Genomic DNA, 20759 nt, shown 5'->3' on the forward strand with positions numbered 1-20759 from the left:
ATAGAAGAAAATAAAAATAATACAATACTGTGGTTCACTCTCATGCTATGAAGCACACCTGCTTTAAAGTTCCACAGAGGCCCAATATGTAAGCGCAATGGCATATGGGTGCCGCTTTGGCTCAGCTGACCTCCAGTTGATGCTTTTGCCCGACTTGTACAAGCAGTGGCCTGGCATGCACTGGGAGACCTGTCACTTCTGATATCTAGTTATACAAGTGGCACACACAAATATTACACTTGAATGTGACTAGCGTGCTTGAATCCCTGAAGCCTTTTGGAACATCTTGCCACTGTCCCACATGGGCAGAATTGCAGGGGCCAAAATGGTTGTCCTGTCCCATTGCCTATACATACTTCAAAACTTGTTATGTAACATAGCCATGGCGGAATTCAGACAGCTGAACTCAGTGCTCAGTCCTTATACTAGGTGGGCAAGTGCAGTAGGGTAGCAATGCATGTATTAACAAGGAAATATGAGGAGCAGGGCTTGGAAGCACACAGCCTAGACTTATAATACTTCGCTGTGCAGCTCCAAAATGCAGGCTGGTGGCTGGACGAGGAAGATAATTGTGAGAAGTGTCTGCTCAGAGGGCGAAAACAGCAGGACAACTTATCGACAATTTTGATGAAGGAGGCGGGTGCCCTCATAGACTTGCCGTACGTGGTTAAACAGACAGCACATCCCTGGCAAATGTTTGTGGAGCGAATACTCAAGCATGCACCATTTTACCAGGAATTAAATATCTGGATCCTGGCCACAGTGCGTAAAATGATAGAAAATATGACATTTCAAGCTTGGAGATATGGTGGCTGCCAGGTGTTGGTGGATCTGTACTCCAATGACACCTTTATAAAATATGGAACAGGCTTGAGTGGTTTGGTTTGGGACAGGGGCAGTATCTGTACTGACTTGGTCAGAACAACATGGTCTACATATCCGAAGGCCCCTCAAACAACTGGAAAGTTGGATGTATTGCTCACCTGTGGGAGTTGGAATCGATTGGTCTCATCATTGTATAACGCAATGAGGGCAGATTCAAAGGCTCCTTCTCCTAGGGCACATGCCGCCTGGGATGGAGATCTGCAGACGCACATTGGAGTTAAGACTTGGAAAGTAGCATGCGCTCGAACACGCACAGTATCCTTTAATGCTTGCCTAAAGCTAACACAGCTGAACTTCCTGCATCTGGTGTATTTGACCGCCATGAAATTGAATCGTATTGACCCCAATCGCTCACATGAGTGTCCTAGAGGTAATAGGGAAGGAGCAAATTTTCTACATTTAGCATGGGGATGCGCGGAGGTACACCAATACTGGCTACCAGTGATTGAACAAGTAAGGGTGGGAACTGGCCCTCAAGCGGAGGCTACCCCCAAGCATTGCCTGTTGGGACAAGTAAAGAGACCCAAGAAAAATTGCAGCATTTAACGAGACAAGCAAATATTCCCCCATAGTAGACAATTGGTTAAAGAATGTGCGCGAGTGGTCGCTTGCGGAGGAGATTCACATGAAAGGATACATGAAAGATGAGAAATTGGAAGAGGACATTAGCATGTGGAGAGACTTATGTAGGGAGCTACTAACTGCAGGTGTGAATGCAAATGATCAAAGGGTCCTCAGGTGCTAGCGAGAGATGGGTCAATCAGTGAGGGGAGCGAGGATTCATAATACTGCTATGAATAAGCCTCCCTGACAGCTATACTTACTAGTAAATGTATGACCATGATTATTGTTTTTTTCAGCTGTTTGAATCTCATGTGTAAATGGTACCTACGGTATATTGAACCTATGCTGATATGAGGTTGCTGTCCACCCATGCCCACCCACTGTGTTATCACAAAATGAAAAAGAAAGTTTGTAAAACATTTTTTTTTAAAAACACCTTTGAATTAAAGAAAGCTAATGAGACTAATCTTACATGAGAAGGGATAGCAAATTGGCTTTACATTTTGTTGTTCTCAAAGCGTTTCTTAAATTGACTGTAAGCAAATGTGGGTAAGTTGAGTGAAAGTTGCCAATCTACACTCGTATAAGGGCATTTGGAAGCAAGTCTATTCATGATTGCCACACATTTTTATCCTTCTAGCAATTCACTGCAAGAAAATTTATCCTGAGCATATATCATAGTGGCTGTATGAGCTTTGGCAATTGCTAGCATTTGAGAAAATATCTCATGACAAAGCATGAAAGCACAAGTTACTTACCTTCGGTAACAATATATCTGTAAGAAACATTAGTTAGTGATAGATTCCTTACCTTAGAATTACCCCCAGGCATCAGACTGGATCCGGAAAGTGTTCGTCAGCAGTACCCCTGCGCGTCGGAAGGTGGTGTTGTTGCGGCTCCGCGTCTGTTATTGCAGAAATTACGTTGCGGCAGCTACTTAGACGCTGACGTCAGTTCTGTACACGACTTTCCACGCCAGAAAGGCAGAGCCATGCAAGATACTGACCACTGGTGAATTTAAACTAGGGCCCTGAAAGGGATGACCTAAACCCTTTCAGTTCGCAGAAACAGGGAGGATGGGTGGGGCGGTAAGGAATCTATCACTTACTAATGTTTCTTACAGATATATTGTTACCTAAGGCAAGTAACTTGTGCATCTGAACGAAATACGTTAGTGTTAGATTCCTTACCTTAGAATACATACCCCAGCAATACCAACCCCGGTGGTGGGTCTGCGAACAAAGATCACACCAGTAAGTCCCGGAGAACAGAACGGCCGAAAAGCTGTCTCTCCGGACTTGGCTGTCTAGGCAGTAGTGCTTAGTAAAAGTGTGCATCGAAGCCAACGTAGCTGCCTGACAGATGTCTTGCAGGGGAACATCATGTCCCAATGCTGTAGTAGTGGCTGCCGTCGCTATGGTGGAATGGGCGCACACGCCCCACCGGAGGCTCCTTTTTACCCAGAGAATAACAGGCTTTAATACACAAGACGACCCATCTAGAGATGGTTCGCTTGTGTACGGCCCAACCTTTCTTGGCGCCAACGCACAAGTTACTTACTTTCGGTAACAATATATCTGTAAGAAACAGTAATTAGTGTTAGATTCCTTACCTTAGAATATTCCCAGGCGTCAGACTGGATCCAGAAAGTTTTGCGTAGCAGTACCCCAGCGTGTTAATAGGGGTCATCTGCGGCTCCACGTCCGTCGTCGGCGCCGGGATGACGTTGCAGGAGTACTTAGACGCCGCCCTCGCGCACTGATGTCAGTTCTTATACACAGCTTTTCCGCGCCAGAAATTGCAGAGCCATGATAAAAAGCAACACTGGTGCTATCCCCTATGACCTTAACCCTAGATATTGGTTCGCAGAACGGGAAGGATGGGTGGGGCGGTAAGGAATCTAACACTAACTACTGTTTCTTACAGATATATTGTTACCGAAAGTAAGTAACTATCATATAGCATCTAAAAGAAACAGGTTAGTGTTAGATTACTTACCTTAGGATACCCCAGAAATACCAACCCCAGTGGTTGGTGTGCGAACCAAAGATCACACCAGAAAGTCCTGGAGAATGGAACGGCCGAAAAAGCCATCTCTCCGGACTTGGCTGTCCAGGCAGTAGTGTCTAGCGAACGAGTGCAGCGAGGCCCACATAGCTGTCTGACAGATGTCCTGCAAGGGGACTCCCCGACCCAGGGCAGTAGTAGCCGCTGTGGCCTTAGTGGAATGGGCACGTAGCCCCACAGGAGTCTCCTTTTTAGCCAGTGAATAACAAGCCTTGATGCACAAGACGACCCATCGAGAAATGGTCCGCTTGTGCACCGCCCGTCCCATCTTAGCGCCCACGTAACCAACAAAGAGTTGGTCATCCACCCGGAACTGGCGTGAGTGGTCCAGATAGTATGAGAGCGCACGTTTTGGGTCCAGGCGGTGGAGCCTCTCTTCCTCTTTCGAGGAATGCGGAGGCGGAAAGAAGGTGGGCAAGGTGATGGACTGCCCAATGTGGAAGGCCGTGACTACCTTGGGCAGAAAGGAGGGACGCGTTCTCAAAACAAATTTGTACGGATGGACAGAAAGGAAAGGAGATTGAGAAGATAAAGCCTGGAGCTCACTCACTCTCCTGGCAGAGGTGATGGCAACCAGGAATGCAGTCTTAAGACTGAGAAGACGAAGAGGGCAATTATGAAGGGGCTCGAAGGGAGTGCACATCAAATAAGTAAGAACATGGTTCAAGTCCCACTGAGGCATCATGAAAGGAACAGGAGGAAACATGTGAGTGATGCTCTTCAAGAATCTATTTACAACTGGGGATTTCAAAAGAGAAGGCTGATCAGGTAGCCTAAAGAAGGCTGAAACGGCAGAGAGGTAGCCCTTGATAGTGCCCAGAGCAGAGCCCTGCTGGGCAAGAGAAAGAAGAAAGAGGGGAACCTCTGAAAGGGGGGAAGAAAGGGGATCCACAGACTTTGCTGTGTACCATGCCACAAATTTATTCCACCTGCAGGCGTATACCGATTTTGAGGAGGGACGCCTGGCTGCCAGAATCACATCACAGACTTCAGGAGGCAAGTCAAATAGCCTCAACTGCCGCCGCTTAATCTCCACGCATGGAGGTGGAGGCTGGACAGGTTCGGGTGGAGGACCGTCCCCTGCTGCTGCGAAAGAAGGTCCTCCTGAAGAGGCAGATGAATCGGGGGATCAACTGACATGCTGAGTAGCTCGGGATACCAGTATCTTTGTGCCCAGTCCGGAGCCACAAGGATGACTTGGGCCCGGTCGCACCTGATCTTCTTCAGCACTCTGGGCAGAAATGGTATAGGGGGAAAGGCGTACAATAGACCTCAGCTCCACTCGCGATGAAAAGGGTCTCCGAGCGAGTGCCGCCTTGGAATTTCCAATGCGCAGAACTGATGACATTGAGCGTTCTCTTCTCTGGCGAATAGATCTAACCAAGGCACTCCCCATCGCTGAAAGAGGCCTTGCACCACGTCTGAATTCAAATGCCATTCGTGATCCATCATACACCGACGGCTGAGTTCGTCCACCCTGGCGTTCAGGGAACCTGCCAGGTGTTGAACCACCAGGGTGACGCCCTGGTGTTCCAGCCATTGCCAGAGGCACAGAGCCTCCTGACAAAGGGTCCACAACCCCACCCCGCCCTGTTTGCTGCAGTACCACATGGCGGTGGTGTTGTCCGTGAACACCTGCACAACATTTCCCAGGACACAGGGAAGGAATGCCTTCAGTGCAAGTCGGATCGCCTGCAGCTCTAGAAGGTTGATATGGAGCTGGGACTCCGCCGGAGACCAGAGGCCTCTGATCTCCGCCTCGCCCATGTGGCCCCCTCAGCCCAGGAGGGACGCATCCGTCACTACTACGTGCTACGGTTGGGGTAGACAGAGGGATCTGCCACTGACCCAATTGCGGTCCGTGAGCCACCACAGCAACTGTCTCGCAGTGCCCATCGAGATCAGGACTTGGTCGGACAGGTTGCCCTGATGCTGTGCCCACTGAAACCTCAGGTCCCACTGCAGAGCCTGCATCTGCCATCGGGCGTGATAGACAAGAAGGATGCAGGAGGCCATCAGCCCCAGGAGCCGCAGCGTCAACCTGACCGAGACTCAGGATAAAGGCTGAAAGATTGGAATCAGAGACTGAATATCCCAAACCCGCTGTTTGGGGGGATAAACCCGAAACTGCGCTGAGTCCACAACCGCTCAGATGAAAAGGAGCTTCTGAGAGGGGCACAGGTGTGACTTCAGCATGTTGATGGAGAACCCCAGCGAGTGCAGGAGGTCGGCCGTAGTCTGGAGGTGGGAGACGACTGTCTGGAGCGAGTCCGCCTTCAACAACCAGTAGTCGAGATAGGCGAAGACTGAAACCCCTATTCTGCGCAGATGAGCTGCGACCACCGCCATCACTTTCGTGTACACCCATGGGGCGCTGGTAAGGCCGAAGGGAAGCACAGTAAATTGAAAGTGCTTGTGGCCTACCGTGAACCGCCGGTGGGCCGGCAGGACCGGGATGTGGAAATACGCGTCCTCCGAGTCCAATGCTACCATTGAGTCTTTTGGGTCCAGGGCAGCTAGGACCTGAGCCAAAGTCAGCATCTTGAACTTCTCCTTCCGGAGGAAGCAGTTGACACTCCGTAGGTCCAAGATAGGGCGTAGGCCTCCTTTGCCCTTCTTGGGTACCAGAAAGTAGTGGGAATAGCACCCACGTCCTACTTCTGGCCCAGGAACGCGCTCGACAGCCCCATTGGCCAAGAGGGCCGTAACTTTCTCCTGCAGAAGTCGCAACTGATCCCCCGACATGCATTGGTACCGCGGTGGCATGGCTGGAGGGGTCGCCTCGAAGGGGAGGGAGTAGCCCCTTTGGACGATTTGGTGATGGCGAACCCTGTCCCCCACTGGCGTCGAATGGGACTGAAAACTCGGACTAGGAGGATTTTGAGGCAGATGTCCCGGGGGAAGGGGGGGGGGGGTGTGGACTGACCTTGCCGGTGTCCCCTGGCACCGCCACGGTGGTTACAACGTCCGCAACTGCCACGAAAGGCAGAAGTTTACTGGCGTTGGCTGAGGCCAAAGAACTAGGCCGTAGCCCTGGAGTCCTTGAAACAATCCAGCGTACTGTCCGCCTTGTCGCCAAAGAGGCGACGGCCATCAAAGGGCATGTCCAGAAGGGTGGATTGAACAGTTGGCAGACCTCAGCCAGGCGTGGCGGCAAACTGCCACCGTCGTCGCAATCGCCCTACCCAGCGAGTCCGTGGTTTCAAGTCCACACCGAATTGAATAGCGTGCTGCATTCTGTCCCTCCTGTAGGGCTTGGGTAAGCTTTGCCTACACCTCCACCGGGCACTGTGGCAGCACTTCCGCAACGGTATCCCACAGAGAGTGGGTGTAACGGCACAAAAGGCAAGCAGTGTTGACAGACCGCAACCCCAAACTCAGTGAGGAGAACAGTTTCTTCCCAAAATTATCGTACCTTTTGGATTCCCGATCTGGAGGAGAGGTCGGGAATGCGGTCTGGGAGGTAGAGGCCTGGAACACCAGGCTCTCGGGGTGGGGTGAACGAACAGGAAGCTGGGGTCGCCCGGAGCCGGCATCGGCCACGTTCCGATATACGGGAAGGCCCGTAGAGGGCTTGGACCAGGTGCCCACCAGAACGTCAGTGAGGGCTTCGTTAAACAGCAGGAGAGGCTCCGAGGAGCTTGCCTGCGGTTTGAGCACCTCAGTGAGGCGGTTAGTCCTCCGGCCGCAACCGGGAGCTCAAGAGCAAAGGCCTAGGCTGCCCTAGTCAACACCACGCTGTAAGCAGCCCCCCCCCTTCCTAGACATGGTAGGAGGGGAGACAAATCCAGTGTCGGGCGAAGTGTCCAGACCACTGGCCTCCCCCAGCTCGTCTGCCCAGTCCTGGCTCAACTGATACTGTAGTGCCAGAGGTTCCTCAGACCCCTCCCAGTCCCCCTCGTCATCCATCTCCTGATAGGAATAAATAATGGAGCCGGAACCGCACCGGGGCTGGGACCGGGGACGACGTCGTCCGGGGACGGCGTCGGGGCGACACCCTTAGTGACGGCGCCAGCAGAGGGGTTGTAAGGAGACTTCCTGGAAGTGATTTGCGCGCCATATAAATATCCATGACTTGACTTGACTTGGCGACATCACGGATCCAGGCCTGGATCCTGAGGAACCCTACATGTCGGGACCGGAGCAGTCGACTGCGCCGAAGCACCAGACGGCGACGGAGCCGCCGGCCCGCTTGGGCTCCCAGACGGACCTGCGGGCCCGAAGGCGCCTCGACAGGGTCCGACGGAGGGAAGCTCGACCTCATGGCTGTGAGGAATGCGCTAATCTCCTCCGGCGTCGCATGCAGCCCAGGGACCCGCGGGTGTGGAGCTGGATGCGGCGCTTGCGGCTCCGGCGGAGCCGCGTGGGCAGTGTCGCCCGTACCCCCGGCCACATCGCGCGAGCGTCGGGGGAGAATCGGACGAGCGATGTCGCTTCTTCGACTTCTTGTGCCTCGACTTACCTGAGGACTTGGAGCCCGACGAGGGATGTTGACTCGTCCAGCGGCAATGACTGTGGCCCCGCGACCGGTCCCTCGACCTCCTCCTGGACCGGCACCTCGAGCGGCGTGGGGCTGACTGCCGGAACTCGAGACGCTTACGGGACCGCTCCCCCCTAGCCTTCGAGGTCAAGGCCTGGCAGTCGGGGCACGACTTGTCATCGTGGTCGGCCCGAGACAGTAAAGGCACAGACGGTGGGGGTCGATCACCGACATCAAGCGGTGACAATCGTCGCAGGGTTTGACCCCGGGCATCCCTATCGGCACCGCGAGTCCAGGTATCGAACCGAGAAGGATCCAAATGTTTTCAAAAAGTTAGTCAAAAATTGACTAGGAGTATTGCTCTTCCCTGATCTGCGCTTGCTGGCGCGGAAAAAAGAAGAACTGACGTCTGTGCGCAGGGGCGGCGTCTAAGTACTCCGACGCCATCATGCCGGCGATCACGACGCCGACGACAGACGCAGAGCCGCAGACGCCTACCGACGCACAGGGGTACTGCTAAGCAAAACTTTCCGGATCCAGTCTGACGCCTGGGGATATTCTAAGGTAAGGAATCTAACACTAACCTGTTTCTTTCAGATCGTAGGTGTCTGCACAGTAGGGAGAAATATTTTGAGTACTGACCTGACAGCTCTGAGTTCCAGAGGGCCGGCTGCTTTTTGGACCATAAGCAGTTTCATATCCAGCATGCACGCTCCCCATCCTGATAACGATGTATCCGTAGTCAGGAAAGGAAAATGCTACTTACCAGTAGGTATCTGTTCTTGGCATGTAGAGCTGCAGAGTCGTACACTTTTGCAATAGATCGCCACCTGGTGTTGGGCTCGGATGATTGCAGGTTGTTGTCTTCTTGGAAGAAGTCTTTGTAGTCACGAGACAGGTGACTCCTCCCTTGGACAATACTACGCATGGTCATCGACTCCATCCTCAGATTGTTTTTCGCCATGATGGGAAATGATGGAGTTACTAGAAGTAAAGAGAAAGGATGTCCATGCGTGTGCATCCAAGTAAGATGAGTACTGGAATGGATACAAGTCCCGGGAGGCGGGAGGGCGTGTACGACTCTGCAGCTCTGCATCCCAAGAACAGATGCATACTGGTAAGCAGCATTTTCTGTTCGAAGCATATGAGCTGCAGATCGTACACTTTTGCAACAATTGTGCAGCAGTGTCTCCCCTAGCTGTGGTCGCTTGTATCCATTGCAGCATTCTGAAACAGTGTTCTACGGGCCTACTGCAGCTTGCTGATTGGCTTGCACATCAACACAATAGTGTTTAGTGAAGGTGTGTATTGAAGACCATGTTGCTGCCTTGCATATGTCCTCTAGTGGTATATTTCCTAAGAAAGCCATAGAGGCTCCTAGTTTGCGAGTGGTGTGCACTCTAGGAGGAACCAATAGTGTTCGTTTAGCTTTCTGATAGCATATTTGTATACACTTTACAATCCACCTGGCAATCCCCCCTTTAGAGATGGGGTTGCCTTTGTGTGGGGGAGAGAAAGATACAAATAGTTGTTTTGTCTTTCTGAAGGATTTAGTCCTGTCTGTGTAGTATAACAGAGCTCTTCTAACATCTAAGGTGTGTAAAGCCCTTTCTGCAACAGAGCCAAGGTTTTGGAAAAATATCGGCAGCTCTACTGATTGGTTAACGTGAAAAGGAGTAATAACTTTTGTCAGGAATTTAGGATTAGGCCTAAGAACAACTTTGTTAGGATGTATCCGAAAAAATGGTTCTTGTATTGTGAATGCTTGTATTTCACTAACTCTTCTTAGAGAGGTGATGGCAACAAGGAAAGCAGTTTTCCATGTTGGAAATTGCAATTCACACTTGTGTAAAGGCTCGAAAGGGGTTCCCATGAGTCTTGTAAGGACCACGTTTAGGTTCCATACTGGAGCAAGTGGTAACCTAGGTGGGATTACTAGTTTTAATCATTCCATAAATGCTTTGATTGCAGGTACTCTGAAGAGAGGTAGATGTTGTCTATTCTGTAAATAGGCTGCAATTGCTGCCAGATGCAGACGTATGGAAGAATAAGCTTAATTGGACCTTTGTAGGTGTAGAAGGTAGCAAATAATGTTTTGGATGGAAGCATCCAGTGGATCAATGTGATTATTGTTAACATATATTGCAAATCTTTTCCACTTAGCGGCATAACATGCTCTGGTAGTGGGTCTTCTAGCTTCTTTAATTATGTTCATACGGTCTGGTGGTAGGTTTAAGTAACCAAACTCTAAGACTTCAGGAGCCAGATCGTCAAATTCAGTTGGCTTGGTTCTGGGTGTCTTATTTCTCCATGGTTCTGTGTTAACAGGGATGACGTGAGCCTTCATTTTTTATGTGGAACCAGTGAGAGATCTAGTAGTGTGGTGAACCACGGCTGACGTGACCATGTGGTAGCCACTAGTATTAGTTTGAGAGACTGTTGTCTGAGCTTGCGTACTAATAGTAGAATGAGTGGGAGAGGCGGAAAAGCGTACGCAAATCTGCCTGACCAGTTCATCCATATCGCATTCCCCTCCGACCGTGGGTGTGGAAACCTGGCGGCAAAGCTTGGGCATTTCGCATTTTCGTGGGTGGCAAACAGATCTATCTGTGGATGCCCCCACATTTGGAAGAATGGTTGAAGAACTTGTGGGTGTATCTCCGATTCGTGAATCTGTTGACTCAACAGATCTGCTATCTGATTGTGAATTCCTGGAAGGTGTTCTACTGTCAGGTGTATGTTTTGAGGAATGGCCCATCTCCAAATATTCTGTGCAAGCTGGGACAGTTGCAGAGAGTGTGTTTCCCCCCTGTTTTGTATATAATACATGGCTGTCATATTGTCCGTCCAGATTAGGACAGCTTTGTTTCGTACTTGTACCTGAAAGGTTTTCAGTGCTAGGAAAATTGTTAGCAGCTCTAGATGGTTGATATGGAACAGTTTTTGTTGGTTGTTCCATTGGCCTTGTGTAGTATAATGTAAGAGATGGGATCCCCATCCTGTGAGGGATGCGTCTGTCGTGAGCACTATCTGTGGAACAGGTTCTAGGAACAGCCGTCCCTTTGTCAAGTTTTTGGTGTTCCACCATTGCAGAGAGCGATATGTAAGGCTGTCTACCAACACCAGGTCTGTGAGCTGACCTTTAGCCTGATTCTACTGCTGTGCTAGACATTCTTGTAATGTACGCATTTGCAGTCTTGCGTGTGGAACTATAAAAATGCAAGACGCCATCATGCCTATCAGTCACATGAACACTCTGGCTTGGAGAGACTGCTGGTGTTGAAAATTTGAGACTAAGGTCTGAATGCTCTGTATCCTGGCTGGACTGGGATACGCTAGAGCTGTAGATGTGTCTATGGTAGCTCCTAGATACTGATGAACGTGCGAAGGCTCTAGGCGCGACTTGGTGTAGTTTATTGTAAACCCTAAGTTGTGTAATGTCTGAATTGTTTGTTTTGTGTGTTGGACACACTAGTTGAACGATTTCGCTTTTATGAGGGAAGACATGTATCTGTTGTCTTCTCTTCTGAGATGTGCTGCTACCACTGATAAGCACTTTGTAAACACTTGTGGTGCTGTTGTGACCTCGAATGGAAGGACTTTGAACTGATAGTGCTGTCCTTGTATGACAAACCTTAGATACTTCCTGTGCGCAGGATGTATAGGAACATGAAAATAGGCGTCCTTTAGGTCTAGTGTTGTAAGAAAGTCTCCCTGTTGTAGTAGTGGGAGTACTTGTTGTAAAGTGATCATGGAAAATTATCTGATTGCATGTAATGGTTGAGGGGCCTGAGGTCGAGAATTGGTCTTAGTGTCCCGTCCTTCTTGGGAATTAGGAAGTACAGGGAGTAAACTCCTGTTCCCCGTTCCTCTAAAGGAACTACTTGAATAGCGTCCTTTTGTAGAAGTGCTATAACTTCCTGTTGAAGCAGAGTCATATGTTCTGTGGACATTGGACGTTGCCTGGGTGGTATGTTTGGGGGGGTTGCTGTGAGTTCTAGGCAGTAACCATGTTGGATAATCTGTCTTACCCACCTGTCTGTTGTGATGGAATTCCAGACAGGTAGGAACTGTGATAATATGCCCCCCACAGGAGTGGAATGCTGTAGGGGAGGCAGAGGGAAGTCACTGTTTGGGAGTGGAAGCGGAGCAGTTGTCGTTATTACCTCTACCTCTTCCCTTGTTATTATTACCTCTGTATCCTCCTCTAAAGTAGCCTTTGTTAGAGGAGGTCTGTGTGTGAGTTTTAAAAGATGATGTTGTATCTGCACCGGTTTGCTTGGAGCCTCCTCTATAAAAAGAACTTCTAGTCTGTGTGGATTGTAATGCACCCATAGACTTAGCTGTGTCAGTGTCTTTCTTCATCTTTTCTAGTGTGTTGTCTACTTCCGGCCCCAACAAATGGTTCTGAGTGAAGGGCTGGTTCAAGATGGTAGACTGAACCTCTGGTTTAAAACCTGAAATGCGTAATCACGCATGTCGTCTCAGTATGACACTAGTATTGACTGCTCTGGATGCTGTGTCAGCTACATCTAGTGCACATTTAATTGAGGCATTGGATATTAATTTGCCTTCTTGTATGAGCTCTGCTGCCTGATCTTTGTATTGATCTGGGAGGTGCTCCATTAGTTTTTCTAATTGGTCGTAGTGAGCCCTGTCATAGCGTGAGAGTAAGGCTTGTGTGTTTGCTATGCGCCATATGTTTGTTGCCTGTGCAGCAATCCGCTTCCCTGACGCATCAATAAATTTAGATTCTTTGTCAGGAGGGGGCCTGTCACCAGAAGTCTGGGAGTTGGCTCTTTTACGTGCATTAGACACTACTAAGGAGTCTAGTGGCAGATGTCCCTTAATATAGACTGGATCAGATGGTGCTGGTCTATACTTTTTTCTATTCTTGGATTTAACACCCTACATCGTACCGGGTCTTTAAATATTTCTGGAGCATGTTTAATGACTCCCTTGATCATGGGTAGTATTTGCGTAGACCTTTGTGACTGCTCAAATGTGTCCAGTAAAAAATCCTCATCAATGGCATCAGAGTGCATTGGAACCCCATGGTAAATGGCAGCTCTATTTAACAGATGACTAAACCCAATACTATCTTCTGGAGGGGAAGGTTTTGTTGGGTAGTACTGAGGATCAGGAATGTCTGGGACATTGTGTGGTGGAAAACCATATATGTCGTCATCCTTAGGGTATTCAGGATTGACATCCTCATCTAAAGGGTATGCATGTGGCTCTGGTACATCACCCCCCCCCAGATCATACTCCTTGTCAGTGTGGTGTGATGATGCAGGAGGTTGAACAGGAGAAGCTATAGGTTCAATGTAAGGAGGGATAGGAGAGGAAGAAGGTGAAGGAGAGGAAGGGTGCATTGGAGAAGTTGCACAATCCTTTTTGGCAGGAACCACAGGTAGAAGTGGTGTGTCTGCTGGTCTCTTCTTGTGAGGAATTGCTTCCACATGTCCAGTTTTTGGATTGATAGACCTTCCACTGTTTAGGATCTGGTCTAAACAGTTCTTCCTCCTCTACAATCTTCTTCGGCGCCAATTTTTTCGGTGCCGATAGGGGTTCTTTTGTGTTTTTTGCTTTAGGAGGAGTTATCGAGTCCTGCGGCAAATTCTTCGGTGCCAAAGGTGGTTTCGGCTTGGTAGGCTTGTTAGAGGGTTTAGGTTTCTCTGTATCAGGCCTTGGAGTCTTTGGTACCGAGGTTGGAGATTTCGGCATGGAGACAGGTCTCTTTGGCCCTGCGGAGCTGGACTCTGGCTTTCCATCTCTATTCTTGAAACCGGAAGGTTTCGGAGTCTAAGCTTTCGGATCCGGTACTGTCTTTGGCTTCGGCACCGATGCGTCTTTTGGTTTGGGTGCCGAAGGGTCTTTGTCTTTTGGCACCGAAGGGTGTTTTGGCTTCGGTGTCGAAGAGTCCTTGGGTGTCGAAGGATGTATCGATGCCAATGGAGGAGGTGGAATTGGCACATGTGGTTTCGTCGGTGCCAAGGCACTGGAAGGCGCAGTCTTTTTCCTCGACGCCGAGCCCGAAGGCGGGGCGTCTGAGGGTAAACTTCGGTCTCGACTGGGCCCCATGGGCGGAGAGCCAACCGTTGCCTTTGGCTTGGGTAGTGTATGTTGTGCAGGGGCAAGAGTACTCACGGGCTGCTGAGATGGAATCGATTCAGAAAAGGGGGTGGTGATGAACAGAGTGTCTGAATTAAGCAGACCACTCTTACCCAGTCCAAAGATCAGGGCTTGATCCATCACCGTTATTTATCTCACTGCACCATCCCAGCTCAGAACCTGGCTATATGCAAATCAGTCTGTCCCTGGCCCATTGCATCATGGGAACAGGGCAGACTAAACTACCAAGCCAATTCTTCACCAGATGGAATCGAGTCGTCTGAGTCCTCTGCCCCCAATATAATCTGGAGATCAGGCGAGTCTTCCTCGGCGCCGAGTGGAGCCTCGTCCTCGGAGATATCTTCGAGTGAATCCTCGTCCTCGGAGACGTCCTCCCAGACGACATCCTCCTCAAAGATGGCCTCCGGTGCTGGCGCTGATCTTCTCAACTCGTGTCGACATGCCCTCCGATCCCGAATGGTCTTCTTCGATCGGAAGGATGCACAAGCTGTGCAGGTCGACTCGTCGTGTTCCGGCGATAGACAGAGGTTTCAGACCTCGTGATGGTCGCTATGAGGGAATTTCGCTCGACATACTAGGGATCTCTTCAATGGAGTTCTGTCCATGAGGTGTAGGCCGTACGGCGCCGATAGGCCAAACGGCCCACGTCGACGCACCGGAATGTATCTGGTGATGTTGAAAAGTCTATTCGATGTTGAAAATGTTTGTATAAAGTTTCACGCTTCAAAGTTGCTGAAAAAGTCTTTTTTAGCCGGAGCGACAAACTTTCATCCGAACCCAGTGGCGGAACAAAACAATCTGAGGATGGAGTCGATGACCATGCGCAGTATTGTCCAAGGGAAGAGTCACCTATCTTGTGACTACAAAGACTTCTTCCAAGAAGACAACAACCTGCAATCATCCGAGCCCAACACCAGGTGGCGATCTATTGCAAAAGTGTACGATCTGCAGCTCATATGCATCGAACAGAGATTTTGGTGCTACTAAAGGTTGTCCTTTTAAAACATACTCTTCCTCTAACCACCACTGTAGTGCTTGCTTTATTTGAGGGGTGATTTGAATAACCCTATCCCCAATCTCTGTCAAAGAGTTCAACTGTTCCTTTGTTTTTTTATTTTTTATTTTATTTATATAGGTTTTATATAGCGCTAGCTAGACCCGTAGGTATAAGAGCGTGTTACATAATAGTGAACAAGGCAATCAAGTCGCTGCGCATATGATGGAGACATATTAGATTAAAATCACACAAAATATATGCAGGGTTAAAAAGTTAGGCAATGATGGTGGTTAACCATATGTGGTCAATTAGCACAGTTTAGTTAAGGGAGAGAAAGACTTAATAGACAGAGAAAAACAAAAACATAATAGACAGTCACAGACTGTTTCTAGTCTTTAGAAAGACAGAATATTTAAACATAGTTCAGTTTGCTTCTGTGTTAAAGTATTTGTGGAGGAGATGGAGGTTAAGGTCTCTTTTGAAGTAGGAGAAAGAGGGGTTGCATCGAAGATCTTTGGGGAGAGAGTTCCATATGCCGGGTCCGTTTCCAGAAAACACAACATAGTCTGCAATATTGCTTTAATCAACCTTACTGTCATCTTATTATTATCTAATTTTTTGAGATCTGAATGGATGCTTGTGAATTAGCGTGCTTCTTTTCTGTCGTTAGATGGAAAGACCATTAATTCTCTTGTGTAATTCCTGGAACCAAGAAAACCATATCTGTTCTTCGGGTCAGACTAGATTTTTTTTACGTAGAAATGTAGACCGAAGCATGTTAATGTTGTCTATGCCCTTTTCGTCATATCTTGGCAATCTTCATGCGTTTTCACTCTTACGAGCCAGTTGTCTAAACAATATACTACTCAACCTTCTCTTCTTAAAAAGGCTGCCATTGGAGTCATGCATTTTGTAACGATACAAGGAGCCAATTTTAGGCCAAACAGTAATGCCTTGAACTGATAGATAACCTATGATCATGAAACAATGAAACCTATGTGTTTTGCATGAATTGGGGTATGGAAAGTCACATCTCCCAGATCCAAAGATGTTAGAAACTCCACGTTTTGGTAAATAGCAATAGTTCCTGGTTTGTGATCTGGCACAAGCTTTGCTTCTTGATGTGTTTCTTAAGGTTTCTTAAATCTAACAGGTTTCCATTCTCATTTTCTTTTTTGTGGGATAGAATTTCAAGTAAAATCCTATATTCTTCTCTGATAAAGGCACATCTTCCACAGCTGTCTTCGCTACTTTGGTCAACCCCTAGTTGCATCTCTTTTGAGTGTCTGTCTCCCAATTTTCTTGGAGGGAGAGTCGTACGTTCCTCAGAAAATGCCATAGTGTTGACAAGTTTTACAATGATCCACACCCACCTGTCTGATGTTACTATTTTCCAGCTTTAAAGATAGTAGCTCATCCCCCATTCCACTGGCAGGGTGAAGGGGTGGATGTTACAATAAGGAAATCAGGCTCCAAATCCCTTGTTTCCATATTTGAACAACTGACCTACTCTTCAGCGCTACCTTTGTTGTGTTTGCAAAAAGAGCAATTGATGGACAGAATGTAGAACAATGTCATACATTCACCCCAGTACAGAGATCTGGGCCTAAATCCATCGATTTTTTGCTCACCATGCCATTCCAGTTTGGACCCAGCCATATGCAAATCAGTCTATAACCTGCGCCCAATAGGAACAGACCAGCCCAAACTGCCAGGAAAGGTCCTCCCTACACTGGAAACAAGCATGTTTTGATTTGTTCTGCATTCCGTCCATCAATTGTGTGTCTTTCGCTTTCTCACCCTAAGTGCGCCAGGTATGCCCAGACGTGGGTCCGTCCTGGGCTCACTCTGCCACTGGAAGCAAGCTATACTGGCTGATGAGGGATGAAACTCCAAAACCGGTCCTAGGATGCTTGTTTCCGGTCAAGGGAGGACCTGGCTTGGCAGTTTGGGATGGACTGTTCCAATGAGGCACAAGGTTAAGACTGATTTGCATATGTCATGGTCTAAACTGGGGTGGCATGGTGAACAAAAGAATGATGGATTTAACCCAGATCTCTTGACTGGGGGGAATGTTTTGATTTGTTCTGCATTCCGTCCATTAATTGTGTGTCTTTTGCTTTGCTGTGTCTGCAGCAATGTTGTCTTTGTGTCCGAGACTGTTGTACACAGTCACCGCATTTTTGTTTGCATGATCAAAGTTAGCTTGTTGGAAAGTATTCTGATTCTGGCACCTCTTTCCGCTATAGAATCATCTGACCTGAAAGACACAAATCAAACTAGCTGTCTCTGCGTCAGTGCTGATAGACTGATCATTCACCTTTTTACCGAAGACATTAAGTCCATCAAATGGCATGCTCATTATTTCGGATTCGGCCTCCGGCATGAACCACATGCTCATCAACCAACGGTATTGTCACAAAGGTTACATTCCAAAACAGTCAAAAGGCACAAGAAGAGACATCCATAGATGCATCTAATAATGTGTCAGAAGCACGACTGACGACTATGCCACAGGCAGTCTGACTGGAGTTCTTGTTGACGAGGGGCTTCTCTTCATCGATTACAATAGTGATGTTACTGAATTGCTCATTGACAGACTTGTAAACAGTGTTACAGAAGTTAGACATTTACTTGGTATCAATGAAATCTGCTGTACTCTCAAGGATGACCGCATTTTTGAAGTGCTGAAAGATTCCTGGATGCTTTGTCCCTGATGAGGTTGAAATCTTAGTCTTTTTGCTTGGCTGAAAGGGCTATGATGAAGTGTTGGAACGGAAACGTCCTCTGCATGGTAATGGACGTGCATCCCTGGCCTGAGTGCCCAACTGTATTGATGAATTTTGTTGTCATAGGCAAACACAGATCATAAGTGTGAACATGACATAAACCTGTCTCACAGACTGCAGTCTTGTTGGACCAGACAGGGTGCTCAAAGCGCTACCCTCATAGTGGTGAAATGTTACTGCCTTCACCAGTAGTTAAGCAGCACAAGTGAGGTGGTGGCAGCATACTGTGTAGTGATCAGTAGGAGTGAATAGGTCCTTTTTAGGTCTCGTCCTCAAGACCTGCTGTTATTGAAATGCCTCTCAAGGGAGACAGACCGGGGCACACGCAGATTCTTGTAGATTCTGCTTTGTGGACGCGCACGTGAGACGCGCCTGCCACAAAGCGTGCGCGTGCGGCGCAGGAGCTTCACTCCACAGCGCCACTGACCATTTTCGCACCCACTACCGTCCTGTCCCCCTCCCCATTCAAGCAGCCCATTGTATTCTTGTTTATGTAGACTCTAATGAATTCTAAAGAATGTGCTAGGTACCGCAGCGTAGAGTTTGCTGGATGGTAGCTGTATATATTAATCAATGTGTTTTCTCAACCACGGTTACTCTGATTTCTAACGTTTCAACTCTCTGGAACATTCCGAAGTTTACCAAACACATATCTACGTTAGTGACACTTAAGACACCACTAATGCGTCTCGTTCGTAATGTTAATTAAACAAGACCAAAGTGTGTCAGAAGCCCAGTACACCCTGTATGGTCAGTTCGCTCAAGTATATAGGTCAAATATTCAAAGGGACTTACTCGGTTCGAAGCTCTAACTGGCACTTGATGCACTTAGCTTACAAAGCACTACACCGGTATCCTTTAGCCTCAAGCCGCACTCTTCACCGCATTCACGTAGAGAGAGCGATAGGTCAATGTGCACAGAGCCCCCCCCCATGACAACCTCCCTGCCCTACGACAACGCCTCCCGCCCACACCCCCTCCTTCCATGTCCGCTCACCTTCGCGCTGTGTCGTCCTTTTTCCTCCAGACTCCCCAGAAGGTTAGGTGACTGATCAGCTGTACCTCAGGAGCAGAAGGTGTGCGTGTGTCTCTATGCAAGGCCTACTCCGCGAGGAAGGGCAGTGGAGGGGTCCGGTAACACAGGCGTCTTATGGGGCACGAGCTCGGAGAGCCGCGACCGAGGTTAGAAATACGTCATTTCTTTTCTACTGGCAACTACATACGTCACAGCTCGCCTGTATCACGCATGCGCACGGACGCCCGCATCTAGTTCTGCACTCGAATGGCGTTTCCCTAGAGTACGGCGTTTCTATCCGATCTATCTTGCACATATTGGTAAGCTTTGTTTCACGTTTTGTTCTGTCTCTGCATGCCACGTAGCACCCGGTGGTTCATCGCATGTTCACTTATATTTTTTCGCAATTAACTCAGCAGCCACGGACATCGTTCCGTTTTCACTGTGGGGTCCTTCCTTCTTTACCAGAGTTTCAGCTATTCCACAAGTAAAGAGTCATAACTTAATACACGGCCATGAATGTTTTTCACTTGCTTACGTCGTCACTTCATTATTTCCTTTTATCCCGTTCACCGAGATTTCAGCCCATTTTTACATCCTGCATGTTCTCTCATTTTAGTCACATTATTAACAATGCTCACACTCGAGCCCTGTATCATTGTTACACACAATCAAGACAAGCTTTTATAACGGGATTGCACCAGTCCTATGATCAGCCTGGGCAGCCTCAAATACGGCTTGCTATCTAAATACTGAAACTATTATTTGGGAGCAGCCAGTGTCACGCAGGGCCTTCCTCCAAATTCCAAAAGTGCACACACCTTTATTTACTATTACAAGCTCTTTCTTGCCTGCATTGTTATCCACTGTTTGTCAAAGAAATAGTAATTTGCCTGTCACAGAGGGGGAGATAACACTAGAGAGATACAACTCCTGCTCTTCGACCCTTAAAAGTGTGACCTAGCTGATCTCACATAGCCCTACTTTCTAGGTTACTTATCACCTGGATCTGTGCCCTAAGGTAATATTCATATCTGGAAAATTCTATGCAAAATGCCAAGTTCATATACATCACAAAGCACGTTGCTTCAAAGCACCTGAACTCGACCCCATCACTTATGAAATTGAAGGACTTTAAAACGAGTAAATTTAGGACCGTGCTGCACTCCTTCAAAGTGCAATGCACAGTGTACCTGGCAGACTACTATTCGCTAACAAACACGAACGGAACCCCCTCAAAAACCTCTCAGTTTTGTAGAAAAGTCCTTTAAATTGACATGCAGCAAGTGCAATACACAAGAGGAACAGCCCCTCCCCCCCTTCCAACGCCACCACAACGAAATACCAGGTGCAAAGTACAACTGGGACCTTCCTGCTAATGGCGACTGTACGCTTCACTCTAAATCCCTGTCAGAAGACCACTCCGAAAAGGACACTCACCGGAGGGGGCAGGAGGTAGGATCAGAAGGTAGGCTTCGGGGGTTTGAAGGAAAACATAGTTGGCTCCTGGTGGGACAGAAAGTGAGGATCCGCCTGTACCTCACCACTGTGGATCCTGGGGGCAGGACATCCCCTCAAACAGTGGCCGCTGGTGACTGGATGTAACGTCCCTCTGCTGCGGTTCACTATAGGATCCCATAGAGCGGCTTTATCCACAGGGGGGGCACTGCAGGCAGTACTCTCTGGGGACCTGTGAACCTTCTCTGGCAGCCATGGGCTGGGGCAGCTCACACCCTTAGAGACATAGACAAGGGACTAGCTGTGAAGGATGAAGCGGCTGCCTCTGAAGAGACATAAAAGTAGGACAAGCGTGAAGGGCGGCTGAGA

The 20759-nt window shown here is 48.5% G+C and overlaps 1 protein-coding gene across 4 annotated transcripts in view; it reads right to left on the reverse strand.

Moving 5' to 3' along the window:
• Positions 1 to 20759, reverse strand: part of SEC24B (SEC24 homolog B, COPII component) — a 764077-nt gene that overhangs the window by 237297 nt on the left and 506021 nt on the right. The window lies entirely within an intron of this gene.

The sequence above is a fragment of the Lissotriton vulgaris genome, chromosome 3_1, assembly GCF_964263255.1.
Source record: "Lissotriton vulgaris chromosome 3_1, aLisVul1.2, whole genome shotgun sequence".
Taxonomy (NCBI): domain Eukaryota; kingdom Metazoa; phylum Chordata; class Amphibia; order Caudata; family Salamandridae; genus Lissotriton; species Lissotriton vulgaris.